The sequence below is a fragment of the Trichechus manatus genome, unplaced genomic scaffold (assembly GCF_000243295.1).
Source record: "Trichechus manatus latirostris isolate Lorelei unplaced genomic scaffold, TriManLat1.0 scaffold00092, whole genome shotgun sequence".
Classification (NCBI taxonomy): domain Eukaryota; kingdom Metazoa; phylum Chordata; class Mammalia; order Sirenia; family Trichechidae; genus Trichechus; species Trichechus manatus.
In genome coordinates, this window is record NW_004444028.1 from 4,109,041 (window position 1) to 4,122,427 (window position 13,387).

General features: G+C 46.2%; 1 protein-coding gene across 1 annotated transcript in view; it reads right to left on the reverse strand.

Moving 5' to 3' along the window:
• ST6GAL1 (ST6 beta-galactoside alpha-2,6-sialyltransferase 1) overlaps positions 1–13,387 on the reverse strand; it is a 124,472-nt gene that overhangs the window by 86,158 nt on the left and 24,927 nt on the right. Inside the window, exon 2 of the mRNA XM_004382244.2 lies at positions 8,954–9,098. The gene's annotated coding sequence lies outside the window, so the exon portion shown is untranslated. The remainder of the gene's footprint in view (positions 1–8,953; positions 9,099–13,387) is intronic.

The following is a 13,387-nucleotide window of genomic DNA, read 5'->3' on the forward strand; positions in this document are numbered from 1 at the left end:
GCCATTCACCCTTAGATGTCCTTTTGAATCTTGAGCCTCAAAGGAACTTGTTCCCTAAAGTCACCTTCAAGTCAGATACTAGCATAGTAAGCAGCTTAGCAGAGAGTGTCTTGCCTTAGGCATTGGGTTCTTTTGGAAAATTGTCTATGTGCTGCCAGCTTTGAGAAGCAGGAACCCCAGCTTCTGGCTAGAGGCTGTTTTAGGATATTTGGTCTGTCCTTAGTGACTACATAACCAACCAACACTGAAACTCTCCTTGTGCTTTAATGCTATCTTCTTATAAATTAACAACAACCTGTATATAACCACTTTCACCATCCCCTCTTCAGAGCGCCTTTCTGAATACTTTTGGTTTTGACGCTGCCCAAATCAAATTGCAACTATTCACAAAAAACATCCCCTGTTACACTAATTTTTGGTGTTTCTCTGTGTGTTTAGGTTTTCAACAACTCTAATATCCAGTTGGTGACAACGTAAAATGTTGTAACCACTCTAGAAAACAGCTTGGCAACTTCTTAAAAAGTTAAAACACACACCTTCCGTAAGATCCAGCCGTTCTATGATTAGGTATTTATCTAAGAGAAATGAAAGCATATGTCCCTACAAAGACTGGTTCACAAATGCTTATAGTGGCTTTATTTTAACACTCAAAAACTAGAAACAACCCAAATGGCTCTTAACTGGTGAATAAATAAACAAATTGTGGTATACCCATACAAGGGAATACTACTTAGCAATCCAATAAACTACTGATAAGCACAAGGATGAGTATCAAAGTAATTAGGCTGAACGAAAGAAGAGTGCATGCGGTATGATCCCATTTATATAAAGTTCTAAAAAATGCAAACTAATCTAGTGACAGAAAGCAGATTAAAGCCTGGAGATAGAGGACAGGAGATGGAAAGGGGCAGGAGGGAGGGATTCCAAAAGCACAGGAAGAAACTTTTGGGGATGATGATTTATGTTCATTAACTTAATTGTGGGTACAGTTTCATGAGTGTGTATATATATGTCAACATATGTCAAAGACAGTTTCAAAAGACAGCTCGAGAAGACAAAAGAAAGTATTAAAATCAAATGGGAAGAACATGCTCAGCATTTCTCAAACTAAAGAACGGAAGGAAAAAGCTCAGGCCTTGGGTTACAATATTAAAGGATTCTATGGGGGAAATATTGAACGACGCAGGAAGCATCAAAAGAAGGTGGAAGGAATACAGAGTCACTGTACCAAAAAGCTTTGGTCAACAACGTTCAACCATTTCGGGAGGCAGCACATGATCAAGGACCGATGGAAGTGAAAGAAGAAGTCCAACCTGCACTGAAGGCACTGGCAAAAAACAAGGCTCCAGGAACAGACAGAATACCAACTGCAATGTTTCAACGAACAGAGGCAGCACTGGAGGTACTCACTCGTCCATGTCAAGAAATTTGGAAGACAATTACTGGCCAACTGACTGGAAGAGATCCATATTTGCGCCCATTCCAAAGAAAGGTGATCCAATAGAATGCATGAATTATGGAAGAATATCATTAATATTACACATAAGTAAAATTTTGTTGAAGATCATTCAAAAGCTGTTGCACCAGTATGTCAACAGGGAACTGCCAGAAATTCAAGCTGGATTCAGAAGAGGATGTGGAATGAGGGATGGCATTTCTGATGTCAGATGGATCTTAGCTGAAAGCAGAGAATACTAGAAAGATGTTTACCTGTGTTTTATTGACTATGTGAAGGTATTTGACTGTGCGAATCATAACAAATTATGGATAACATTGTGAAGAATGGGAATTCCAGAACACTTTGCTCATGAGGAACCTTTATAGACCAAGAGGCAATCATTCTAACAGAACAAGGGGATATTGCATGGTTTAAAATTAGGAAAGGTGTGCTTCAGGGTTACATCCTTTCACCATATTTACTCAATCTGCATGCTGAGCAAATCAGAGAAGCTGGATTATATGAAGAAGAACGCGGCATCAGGATTGGAGGAAGACTCATTAACAACCTGCGATACGCAGATGACACAACCTTGCTTGCTGAAAGTAAAGAGGACTTGAAGCACTTACTGATAAAGATCAAAGACTATAGCTTTCAATATGTATTTCACCTCAATATAAAGAAAACAAAAATTCTCACAACTGGACCAATAAGCAACATCATGATAAATGGAGAAAATAATGAAGTCGGCAAGGATTTCATTTTACTTAGATCCATAATCAATGCCCGTGGAAGTAGCAGTCAAGAAAGCAAACATTGCATTGGGCAAATCTGCTGCAAAAGACCTCTTTAAAGTATTAAAAAGTAAAAATGTCACTTGAGGACTAAGGTGTGCCTGAGCCAAACCATGGTATTTTCAATTGCCTCATATGCATGTGAAAGCTGGACAATGAATAAGGAAGACTGAAGAATTGACACCTTTGAATTACGGTGTTGGCCAAAAAAAAATATTGAATACGCGATGGGCTGCCAGAAGAACAAATAAATCTGTCTTGGAAGAGGTACAGCCAGAATACTCCTTAGAAGCGAGAATGGCAAGACTTGTCTCACATACTTTGGACATGTTATCAGGAGGGACCAGTACCTGGAGAAGGACATCATGCTTGGTAAAATAGAGGGTCAGCGAAAAGGAGGAAGACCCTCAATGAGATGGACTGGTACAGTGGATGCAACAATGGGCTGAAACATAATAACAATTGTGTGGATGATGCAGGACCAGGCAGTGTTTCGTTCTGTTGTACACGGGGTCTCTATGAGTTAGAACCAACTCAACGACACCTAATGACAACATGTCAAAACTCAGATAGTACAGTTTAAATATGTGCAGTCTACTGTATGTCATTTATACCTAAATTAAAAAAAAAAGCCATCAACTATGTAGGGAGAACTTTACATAAACAATTATTCATCTTCACACAATATAGATATCATTCAGTGTATTTTACAGATGAGGAAACTGGATCAGAAAGCCCAGGTAGCTATGCAGCTATGAACAAGCCAAAACTCATACCCAGGTCAAATGTCTCCAAAGCTGGGGCACTGTGTCTGCATTGTGATGCATTACCTCAATGGCAAGTTCCCAGCATGAAGCCACAGGTGATATTTCCCTGGTCTGAGCAAGACCTTTAGGAAGGATCCAAAAGATGGAGAGTGAAGGGCTGGGACTGCAGGGGCTCTCTGGCATCACTGGATTGGCACCCTCTCCCTCCTGAGCTGCCATTGCCACAGACTCCTCCATCAGCCAGAACCAGCCCAAACGGGTCCTAGACCAGACAGGCCAAGGCAGGAAGTGGGCTCTGCCTGCTCCTGAGAACATTCTTCCTCTGAAGACAGAGTGGTTTGGTGGGGAGGACCAATGAGAAGCACAGACTCCAGTTCTACTTCTGCTGTAAATAAGGCCCTTCCTTCCCTCAGATTAACCAAGTCTTTCAAGAAACCCATCCAGGCCTAATTCACATTTTCTGAGTGCCCTGCTGCAGTGCAATGTATCACTTTTCTATGGCCTTTCTAGCCATGGTCTTGTGACTCCCACCAAATGATGGAATGAGACTATGTGAATAAGGTGCTTGTGGCCCACCAAGGGGATTGGACAGCTTGCTAATAATGCAAATAAGGTACATGGCACCCTTATGGGGGTGGGACCATGCAAATAAGGTATATGGAACTCTAACAAGGGGATTGGTCAGTTTTGTCATCCCATTAGGCTTAAAATAAGCCATCCCAGAGGTGGAAAGAAAGGGCCTCACTATCACCAAGAAAGAAGAGCCAGGAGTGGAGCATGTCCTTTGGACCTGGGATCCCTGTGCTGAGAATCTCCCAGACCCAGGAGAAAGAGTCATAACACAGGAGACAATAAGAGACAGTGAGAAGCAGCAGCAAGAAATGGCGGCAGCAGAGGCAGAAGAACTGGACCAGCAGGAGACGGCACAGTAGGCATCCTGGCCGACAGAGCGAGAAAGTTGAGCGCCTTCGGGCAGGAGGCTTACTGGTGGAGTGGGGTACCTCTGAGCATTTATCAGTGGAGTTAAAGCTTTGTAACACTTGCCCGAGCAGGGCAGAGGCTGGGCTGGCTCAAGCGGCCAGAGGGGCAGAGGGCCATGGAGAGACCTGCCTGTGGGCACAGCCAAGAAGCTGTCCTAACCGAAGAACTGTATCCTGAGTCATTCCGATCCTGAATTCTAACTTATTACTTCTCTAATAAACTCCATAATCGTGAGTATTGTCTGTGAGTTCTGTGTGGCCACTGCCATGAATTCTCGAACCTAGCAGAGAAGCAGAGTGCTGTGGGAAGGATGGATGGCTGGTGTCAAGAATTAGTAAAGATGGCAGAGAGTGGAGGCATGTCTGACCTCTGCCTCACAGGAACCAGCTTCCGGCTGATGCTGATAACAATTCTCTCTCCTTCCCCTTGTAGAATTAGACAGGGAGGTCCAATGCTGCCCTCAGGCCATTTTTACACCTGCTAAACTGAGCTTTTTCTCCTCTGAAATAGATCAGGTCCAACAGATAAAAAGGATTCTTGATTATCTAAGAAATTGAACATTCAGCCCCCCAGGCAGACACCCACTTAGCAGTACCCACCCAAACTGCTCCCTCTGCCACTCCATCACCTCCCAGTGGCCCCAGCTCTCTACAAGGATCTTTCAAAGACCGTGCCTCACCCACTAGCTACTTTGTTCCCTAGTTAGCAGGTTGAGCCCCTAAAACTCTGTTTTGAACACACAGAGCAATTTGAGACATAATTTCTCCCTTTACAATTCTTGAAGGAACAGCTAGAGATAACCAGTTAGAGGACGCATGAAAAAGAGAACATTGCAGCCTTGTAGAGAAGCCCCTACCTGTCCTTTGTCAGACTTGCATGCCCAAGGCTGGGCCAGAATCTCTTGCCCAAGCAGTCTGGGCACGCTGTAGGTTTTCAGTAACTGTATGTGGAACTGAATAAAGCCCTCTTACCAGAGGAATAATCTCTTATCCGAAACTACCCATCTCACTGTGCTCTCCTGGAAGAGCTCCAAGAGTCCTGAGGCTGACCCGGCTGGGCAACCCGGGGACTGACCAGCACTGCACCTCACCTCCTGGGGTGTCAAATGATCCCTTTGTTGAATGAGGGGTGACCACACTAACAGGTTCTATGGATCCTCCCAGCCCTGAGGCTATTTTCTCTAAAAGGAAGAGCCCTTGAGATTTGAAAGAAACAGGGCAGCATTTTGTAAAGATCCCAGCACTTTGTGTTGCAGATGTTTGTGCGGCTTCAGAGAGGAACCACGTTCCCGAGGGAGGACTCAGCTTGTTAGGACAGGATTGGGAACTCCCACGTGGGTGAGTACTTGCATTCATGAGAGCTTTGGGAAGCTGTGGAGGTCAGATAGGCTTAGTTCAAATCTCCATGGCCAGTGAGCTGTGAAGTCTTGAGCAAATTTCGGTCTCTATCTGAGATTCTGTTTCCCCATCTGCACCATGGGGATAGAAATACAAACTTTGTGGGTTGTTGCAGATTAATATGAGATAATGTAGACAGAGCACAAAACACAGTGCCTGGAACAATCAAGATCAATAAACGTCCCTCCCTTCCTCATAAAAATACCTCAAGGTTCTCAGAATAAGATCTTCTTAGTATACTTGGTGGTTCACTGACCTGGAAAACCAAGGCCCTGGTGAGGAAGGGAGCTTAATTCCAAGAGGTGCACCTCACGAAGTGCACTGAGCTCTGGCAGCAGATACAGGGGACGGGCTGGGAAGGCCATCGTCTATGTCTCGTGGCCAGCTAAATGCAAGGACTCACAGATCAGGTGTGCTTCATGAGCAGTGTCCCAGCCCCACCCCAGCCCCCCAGGTTACATACCTTCTCCTCAAGCGCTGATAATCATCAGCCCTGTGACCTGGCTTCTTAAAATAGAAGTCCCTATGGTCCTTTCCACCTTTATAATCTTGTGCGCCTATGGTTTTAGAGAGAAACGGGTGCTTAACTGACACCACACCTCCAGGGCTTTGAATTCATTCAGGTTAGGACACCTGCTGAGAATGTGGATTTCCATCCCAAATAGACTGAATCAGAATCTACAGTTTAACAAGATACCCAGGTGATTCTCATGTATAATAAATTTGAGAACCAGCGCTCTCCTGGTGGAGCCCTGGTGGCACAGTGGTTAAGAGCTCGGCTGCTAACCAAAAGATCAGCAGTTTGAATCCACCAGCTGCTCCTTGGAAACCATATAGGGCAGTTCTACTCTGTCCTATAGGGTCGCTATAAGTCAGAATCGACTCAACAGCAACAGGTTTTCGGGCTTTACTAGCGGTTCTGAGAATTGGTCCCTAACCAGCAGCATTAGCGTAGGCTGGGAACTTGTTAGAAATGCACATTCTCATCAGGAGTACGAACAGGAAGTAACCTGCTGGAAGCCCTGCCCTCCTCTTCCAGCCCCCTCCTCTAGGACGCAGGAATGGGGTGTGGAGAGGGAAAAAAGAGATTCAGAAAGTGGAGAGAGAAGGGCAGAGCCTGGGACCCCATTATGCTAATTTATTAGCTTTAATCTGCTGCAATAGCAGGGCCTTGAAGAAAGAGGCTTTTGTTTAATTTCCCATTTGGCAGGAAGTGCTCCCTCCCATTAGAGATGATGAGTCAAAAGCTCTGGTTTTGGTCCTGGCTCTCACATCTAGCAGCACTGGGGCTTCCTTTTCACACTTTTCAGAACTTCTTGACTTTTCCAGGAAGGAAATGTGCCCCAGATGTCAGGCAGTAAATGGAGGGTTTTCATCTGCCTTTATGAAAGGGTGTGAGTAACTCAGACTCCTCAAGGAGCAAGAAAGAGCCAAAGGGGGAAATGCCAACCAATGTCTCCCCTCCAATAAATCAAAGGTTTAACTGAATCCAGGAAGCTTCCTCGCTGCATGACAAGGAGCTCACAGTGTGCAAGGCAAAGCATTTTCATTTTCACTGTCTTACGGAACTCTCCCAACTGTCTTAGGAAATAGTAAGGCCAGAAATTTCACCCTTTTAAGTCATTCAACTAATGTTTGTTGAGCACCTACTGTTCACAGGTGAGGAAATGGCGAGCTACCTAAGTGACCTGTCCAGTACCTCACAGCCTGTGGATGGTAGAACAAGCACTGGACCCCATGTGGTAAACCAGCTCTCCAAAACAAAAAAGCCCTCATATACAGCATTTGCCAATTACTGTGGTGTAAATATTCTCACCATGGCTGGTTTCAAGCTGCCAACAGTTTTTTAACAATTTTTAACAACCAGTTCACAAAATTCCTGAATGTATAAAAATTGGCTCTAGAGAGTCTCCACACTAGGGTCGAGTTCTCCTGACTCCCTAATTGGGTTTTCTTTTGGCCTCATCTCTCTACCTCCATGCAGGGGAATCAACATCTTGTGGAAGCTTAAAAAGTAACCTTAACAGAAAACTACCTGAAAGATTGCTAACAGGGGCAGGATTTCAGACATGTTTTATTTCCTCCCGCATGCAATATTTTCCCAAATGTCCTGTGAGTACATATTACTTTTGTAATCAGAAAATATCTAGGTAATTAAAATAATTCTTTTAGTGAGCTTGGTGGAATGTTCTGCAATGACCTTCCTGCATAATTTCTGTCACTCTGTCTCCCACGTGTTGGGGAGTGTGTGTGTGTGTTTCCTAAGAGCTCAATTTCTCTTGCAGGATAAAGCAGGTGCACCTAAGTCAAGCATTCACCTAAATCTGGTGCAATCTTAACCTGGAGGCTAAATTCATTCCCTCTGGAGTTCAAATTTCACCAGCAACTGAGAAAATACAACTCCCTAACAAGATTCCGAAAGACCTGCTCTAAAAGATCAAAAGCCTCTTTGGGGAAAAAAAGAAACATAGGAATCAGAGAAGGAAATGGACTACAGGTCTAACTGCCTCCATGAACTTCTCCCTCCTTTGCCATATTGTTGTTGTTAGGTGCCATAGAGCCAGTTCCAACTCACTGTGCCTCTATGTAACAAAACTCTGCCCAGTCCTGAGCCATCCTCAACGATCGTTGTTGTGCTTGAGCCCACTGTTGCAGCCACTGTGTCAATCCATCTCATTGAGGGTCTTCCTCTTTTTTGCTGAAACCTCTACTTTACCAAGCATGATGTCCTTCTCCAGGGACTGCTCCCTCCTCATAATGTGTCCAATGTACATGAGATGAAGTCTAGCCATCCTTGCTTTCAAGGAGCACTCTGGCTGTATTTCTTCCAAGACAGACTTGTTCATTCTTTTGGCCGTACATGGGATAGGACTAGAAGACCAGAAGAAATGGATGGTGCCTAACTACCATTACTGAATATTTTGATCAAGGACTCAATAGATGGATCTTGATCAAAAGGAGGAAAAATGTGGAACAGAATTTCAAATTCTTATTGGAAATCAGACTTACCGGATACATTGAGACCAGAGGAACCCCTGAATCTGTTGCCTAGAAACAACTTTCAAGCTTTGAACCAAAACTATCCCATGAACCTCATTTAATAATGTTTGCCTTGAGCACTGTGCTCTTTTAAAGAATTGTCTAATATGAGATCAAATGGACAAGAGTAACTCCAAAGCACAGATGAGAACTCTAAGGGGCAGAGAGCCTAAGTTAATAGTGGTGAAACAATACGGGTAGAGATAGGGAGAATGATGACGCAATGCCATGTAACCATTGTCAGTGAATGGTACGTGTAAAAATAATGGAATGGGTGTATGCTTTGCTCTGTATATTTTCATCAAAAAAAAAAAAAAATTTTTTTTAAAGCCTCATTTGGCCAACTGACCTTGCCACCCAATTGGCTGAGGTCCAAAAAGATGGTTAGAATGAACCCAAAACAACTGCCCTTTCTTCCCTGAACACTGTTCCCTTGATTGCACAGAGCCTTCAAGACTAGAGGAGGGAGTTTCCACTGTCCCACAAAGGAGGCATTCTGCCCTCCCTGTCCCCAAGCTGGGATTCAAGGGGTCTTACCTCAGCGCTGGGACGGAGGGAGACCTGACACCAGGGCTTGCAACAGGCTCCAGGGGCCTGTTCATTTCAGCTGGGCTCCATGTCATTCACAGCTTCTCTCTGCGGTGCTCACTGCAGTCTGTACAACTGGCCTAACCCTGCCTGCCTGCAGGGGGGCGGGGGGTGGTGGGATGGAGACAAAGCAGAGACTGAGCACCCAGGCACATTTGTTAATCACCCACTACGAGCAGCGCACTTCCTCTTCCTACTCTGAGCGCCAGCCACTCCAGCCACGGCGGAGACCCTGTTACAACTAGAACCTTCACCTGAAGGGGTCGGCCCCCTTCCCAGAGCCCAATCCAGCCATCTGTCCACACAGACCCAGTCCTTCCAGTGGTGAGCAAGTTCAGAGTGAGCTGCGGACTAAGCAAAGCACACTCTACCACAGTCACTGAATCCCTACTATTTGCGATTACTGGTAAGAAAAGCAAGAGTAAGAAAATGCCAGTTCCCAGCCCCAAGTCTTGTGTTTCGATCAGTGATTGGCTTGCAGCTAACTGATTTCAATCAACCAATACATCAAACTTGTTCGCATTTCCCCTCCGGCCTATAGTATAGTGTTTACAGAAGGAGCCCTGGTGGTGCGATGGGTAAGCGCTAGGCTGCTCACTGAAAGGTCAGCAGTTTGAACCCACCATCAGTCTGTGAGAGAAAGAAGTGGCAGTCTTACTTCTGCAAAGATTGTTGTCATGTGCCATCTAGTCTAGCCCTGGTGGCGCAATAGTTAAGTGCCCAGCTGCTGACTGAAAGGTTGGTGGTTCGAACCCACCAGCAGTTCCATGGGAGAAGGACCTGGTGATCTGCTCCTGTAAAGATTACAGCCTAGGAAGCCCCATGGGGCAGTTGTACTCTGTCCTATAAGGTTACTACGAGTCGGAAGCGTATGTTTACATCAGGCCCATTTTCCCTTGTCATTGATATCTTGCAGCATCGTTTTAATGGCCTACATAATATGCCCTTGCATGGCTATACTATAAACGGTACCCAGCCCCCAACTGCTGGACATTTAAGTCTTTTCCATTTTTTTGGCTAATTATAAACAGTGCTTCTAACTTATATGATTATTTCCTTAAGACTCAGTCTGAGAAGTTTAATTCCTGGGTCAAATAGTACCCCAAATTCACAGGCTTTGGAACAGTCTCGGCATGCCGCCTCTAGGTCTACTATACCATAGAAACTCCTCCCAGCGATGTGCCCATTCCCCTCAGGCCCTCTTTCCCCCAGCAATGCACTATGTGTATCATTTCGCATGGAAATGCATTTGGAGTTCAAGGAATCTGATTTTGCGCTTTTCATGATCACACTCAGCTCGGCCCATGTCTGAGTTAAGATCCATGATGTTAAAAAGAGCTTCCCTAATCGGGACTTGGAGTCCCCGGATGGTCAGACAGTTAGGGAGCTTGGCTGCTCACCGAAAGGACGGAGGCGTGAGCCCAGCCAGATGCACCTTGGAAGCAGGGGCGCATTAGCCAGTAAGTATGGTATGCACCTGCTTGCATTGAGCAGCGCAGGCACGGGTTTAATTGTATTTACTTGTTAATCTGTGATGAGCAATTTCACACAGGTTTCACCACATCTTTGCCTTGGTGGGAGGACAGGTGAAATTGTCACTGCAGATTGGTGGGAAGGTGCCATTGCTCGTGCGTACCTTGCTTATGGGGTAATCCGGCCCTGCTCAGAAGACGGGCTTGGCGATCTGCTTCCAAAACATCTGCCATTGGAAACCCTATGGAGCACAACTGTACTCTGACACATGTGGGGTCGCTGTAAGTCAGAATGGACTCAATGGCAACTGGTTTGGGTTTTTTTTTTAAATCAAGGCTTGGGGAGGGAGTGCCTGAGGAAGAACCGGTAAGGGGAGAAAAAGTGAGAAACTGAAGGATAGCAAATGAATAGAAAATACACAAGGACAGTATCCAGGATAAAGAGACCCCAAGGTACAAAGAGAAACCAAAGAGGCCTTGGAGAGAAGGCGGATGTTGAAAGAACCACCACCAAATGAAAGTGAAGCTGAAGGGAGCACTTGGGGGCGGAAATGTCAAGGCCTCACAGCGGCTCAGGGCAGAACAGAGCAAACAACAAAGGTGGCGGGTGAGATAGGAAACTGCCTGCAGCACTTGGGCACTTGCACAGTGGTTAAGAGCTACGGCTGCTAACCAAAAGGTCAGCAGTTCGAATCCACCAGCCGCTCCTTGGAAACTCTATGGGGCAGTTCTACTCTGTCCTATAGGGTCACTATGAGTCGGAATGGACTCGACGGCAGCGGGTTTGGTTTTTTTTTCTTTTTTTGTAACTAATGCCAACAAGACACCAGGAGTCGGGGTCGCTATGGGGAGAGCGGGCCACAGGGAAAGATCTCTACAGGCAAACCCAGCTCAGGGGTGGCCAGCTGGTGGCCTGCCAAGAGGGAGCCTTCCCGAGGGAACAGGAGAAAAGTGCTCTGGGGGAGAGGGGGGTACAGCTAGGCTGCTAAGCCACCTGCCTCCTTTACAGGAAGAAAGGCCTTACGCTCCATCTCTCTCTAGCCAGCCTGCCCTGCCCTTCCTATTACTCCCGTTTAAACCATCTGTGAGAACTGATCATTCACCTTCCATCATCACCTGCCATCACAGACTTAATGGATTTCTGTGACTCTGTAACCCAGGCCAGGACCCTGGGGACCCAAGTCTCACGCCCCTACCTAGCTGACCAGCCCCTTGTTCACGAACCCCTTGCAGCCTGCACGCCAGCCACAGCAATGTGCAGACTTAACGAAGAAATGTAGATTTTCGTTAAACTAAAAACCCAGCCCATTGCCATCAAGTTGATTCTGACTCATGGTGACCTCTGTGTTAGAGCACAACTGCCCCATAGGGTTTTCTTGGCTGTGATCTTTATGGAAGCAGATTGCCAGGCCTTTCTCCTGCAGTGCTGCTGGGTGGATTTGAACCTCCAACCTTTACGTTAGTTGTTGTTGCTTTTGCTACTGCCACCGAGTCGTTAACTCATAGTGACCCCATGTGACAGAGTAGAATCGCCCCATAAGGTTTTCTTGGTTGCAATCTTTATGGAAGCAGACTGCCTTTGTGCCACCCAGGGGTCTGGGTTTTTATCAGTGCTTTTTAAATCCTTTTGAAATGGCTCGTAGACCTCCAGTATTACCGAAATAGGCAAGGCAAGTCATTCAGCTTGCCTTCCCTGACCCTACCACACCCACTCATACACCCGGACCGACCGTGATGGATAAGGGGTGCAACTTTGACTCAAGAGCAACTCATCCATAAATAAGGGGCTCGACCAATCGGATTCTCTTTCCAAAATGTAACTATAAAAAAAGGACTAGAGCCAGCTTTAAGGCAGAGCCTAAAGGTCGGGTGGCGGCAGCACCGAGAGAAGCTAACGCCAAGCACAAGATCAAGTCATGGGGCTGCAGGACCCCGAGGAAGGAGAGGAAGCTGGTCTACAAAGAGAACAGGCAGAGGCCCGAGAGGCAGGCGGGAAACCACACAGCAGTGAGAACAGGTGTCTGGTGACTTTCTAGCAGCGGAGGCACATCTGTGCGCTCCACCTTTCACGCCTCTGCACATTCCCTAAATCTCTTCAATAAACCTCTTTTTGGGTTGAGTTAGCTTGGGTGGGTCTCTGTTCCTTGCAAACAAACTGCCCCACTTAGGACAATCTCTCCCAGGCCCTGAGGCTCCAGCAACCCTGGGTGGGGAAATTAGGATAGTAGGAGTACCCGGCTTGGTTCAACACGTGCAAATATATGCAAATTAGGGGGCCGGAGCCAAGAGGCCTGGCACCGTGGGCTGGAGTAGGAAATGACTTGGCTCGTTAGAAGGAGGTAAGAAAAGGGTAAAAACAGGCCTCGGTCTCTTCATCTTGCCGATAAAGAGGTTGGTTGAAATCAGCCCTGGGGTCCCAGGTGGCTCCGGCTCCCCGAAGTCTAGCAGGGCTCTGAGCAGGTCACACGGAGGCTGCCTACGATCCCTTGCATGGCATTGGGGCAGGGGCTTTGGGCATCCAAAGTGGCTACTCAGAAGTTTTTTTTTTTTAACTTCCTTCCTTAAAAAAACCCTGACGGGGTTTATGACAGAGGAGGCTACTGGATGGGACAGTGTAGACTGTTAATGTGCAGCTGGACTTTGCAGAAACATAAGAAAGCATAACAAAGTGGTACAAACTGCAGAGACATCCAAAAGGCTTTTCTATTTAGTGACTTACAGGAGCCCTGGGGGCGTGGTAGTTAAGAGCTTGGCTGCTGACCAAAATGTTGGCAGTTCAAATACACCAGCCGTTTCTTGGAAACCCTAAGGGGCAGTTCTACTCTGTCCTATAGGGTCGCTATGAGTCAGAATTGACTTGAAGGCAACAGGGTTTTGTTTTTGGGGGTTTTTATTTAGTGACTCATACAAA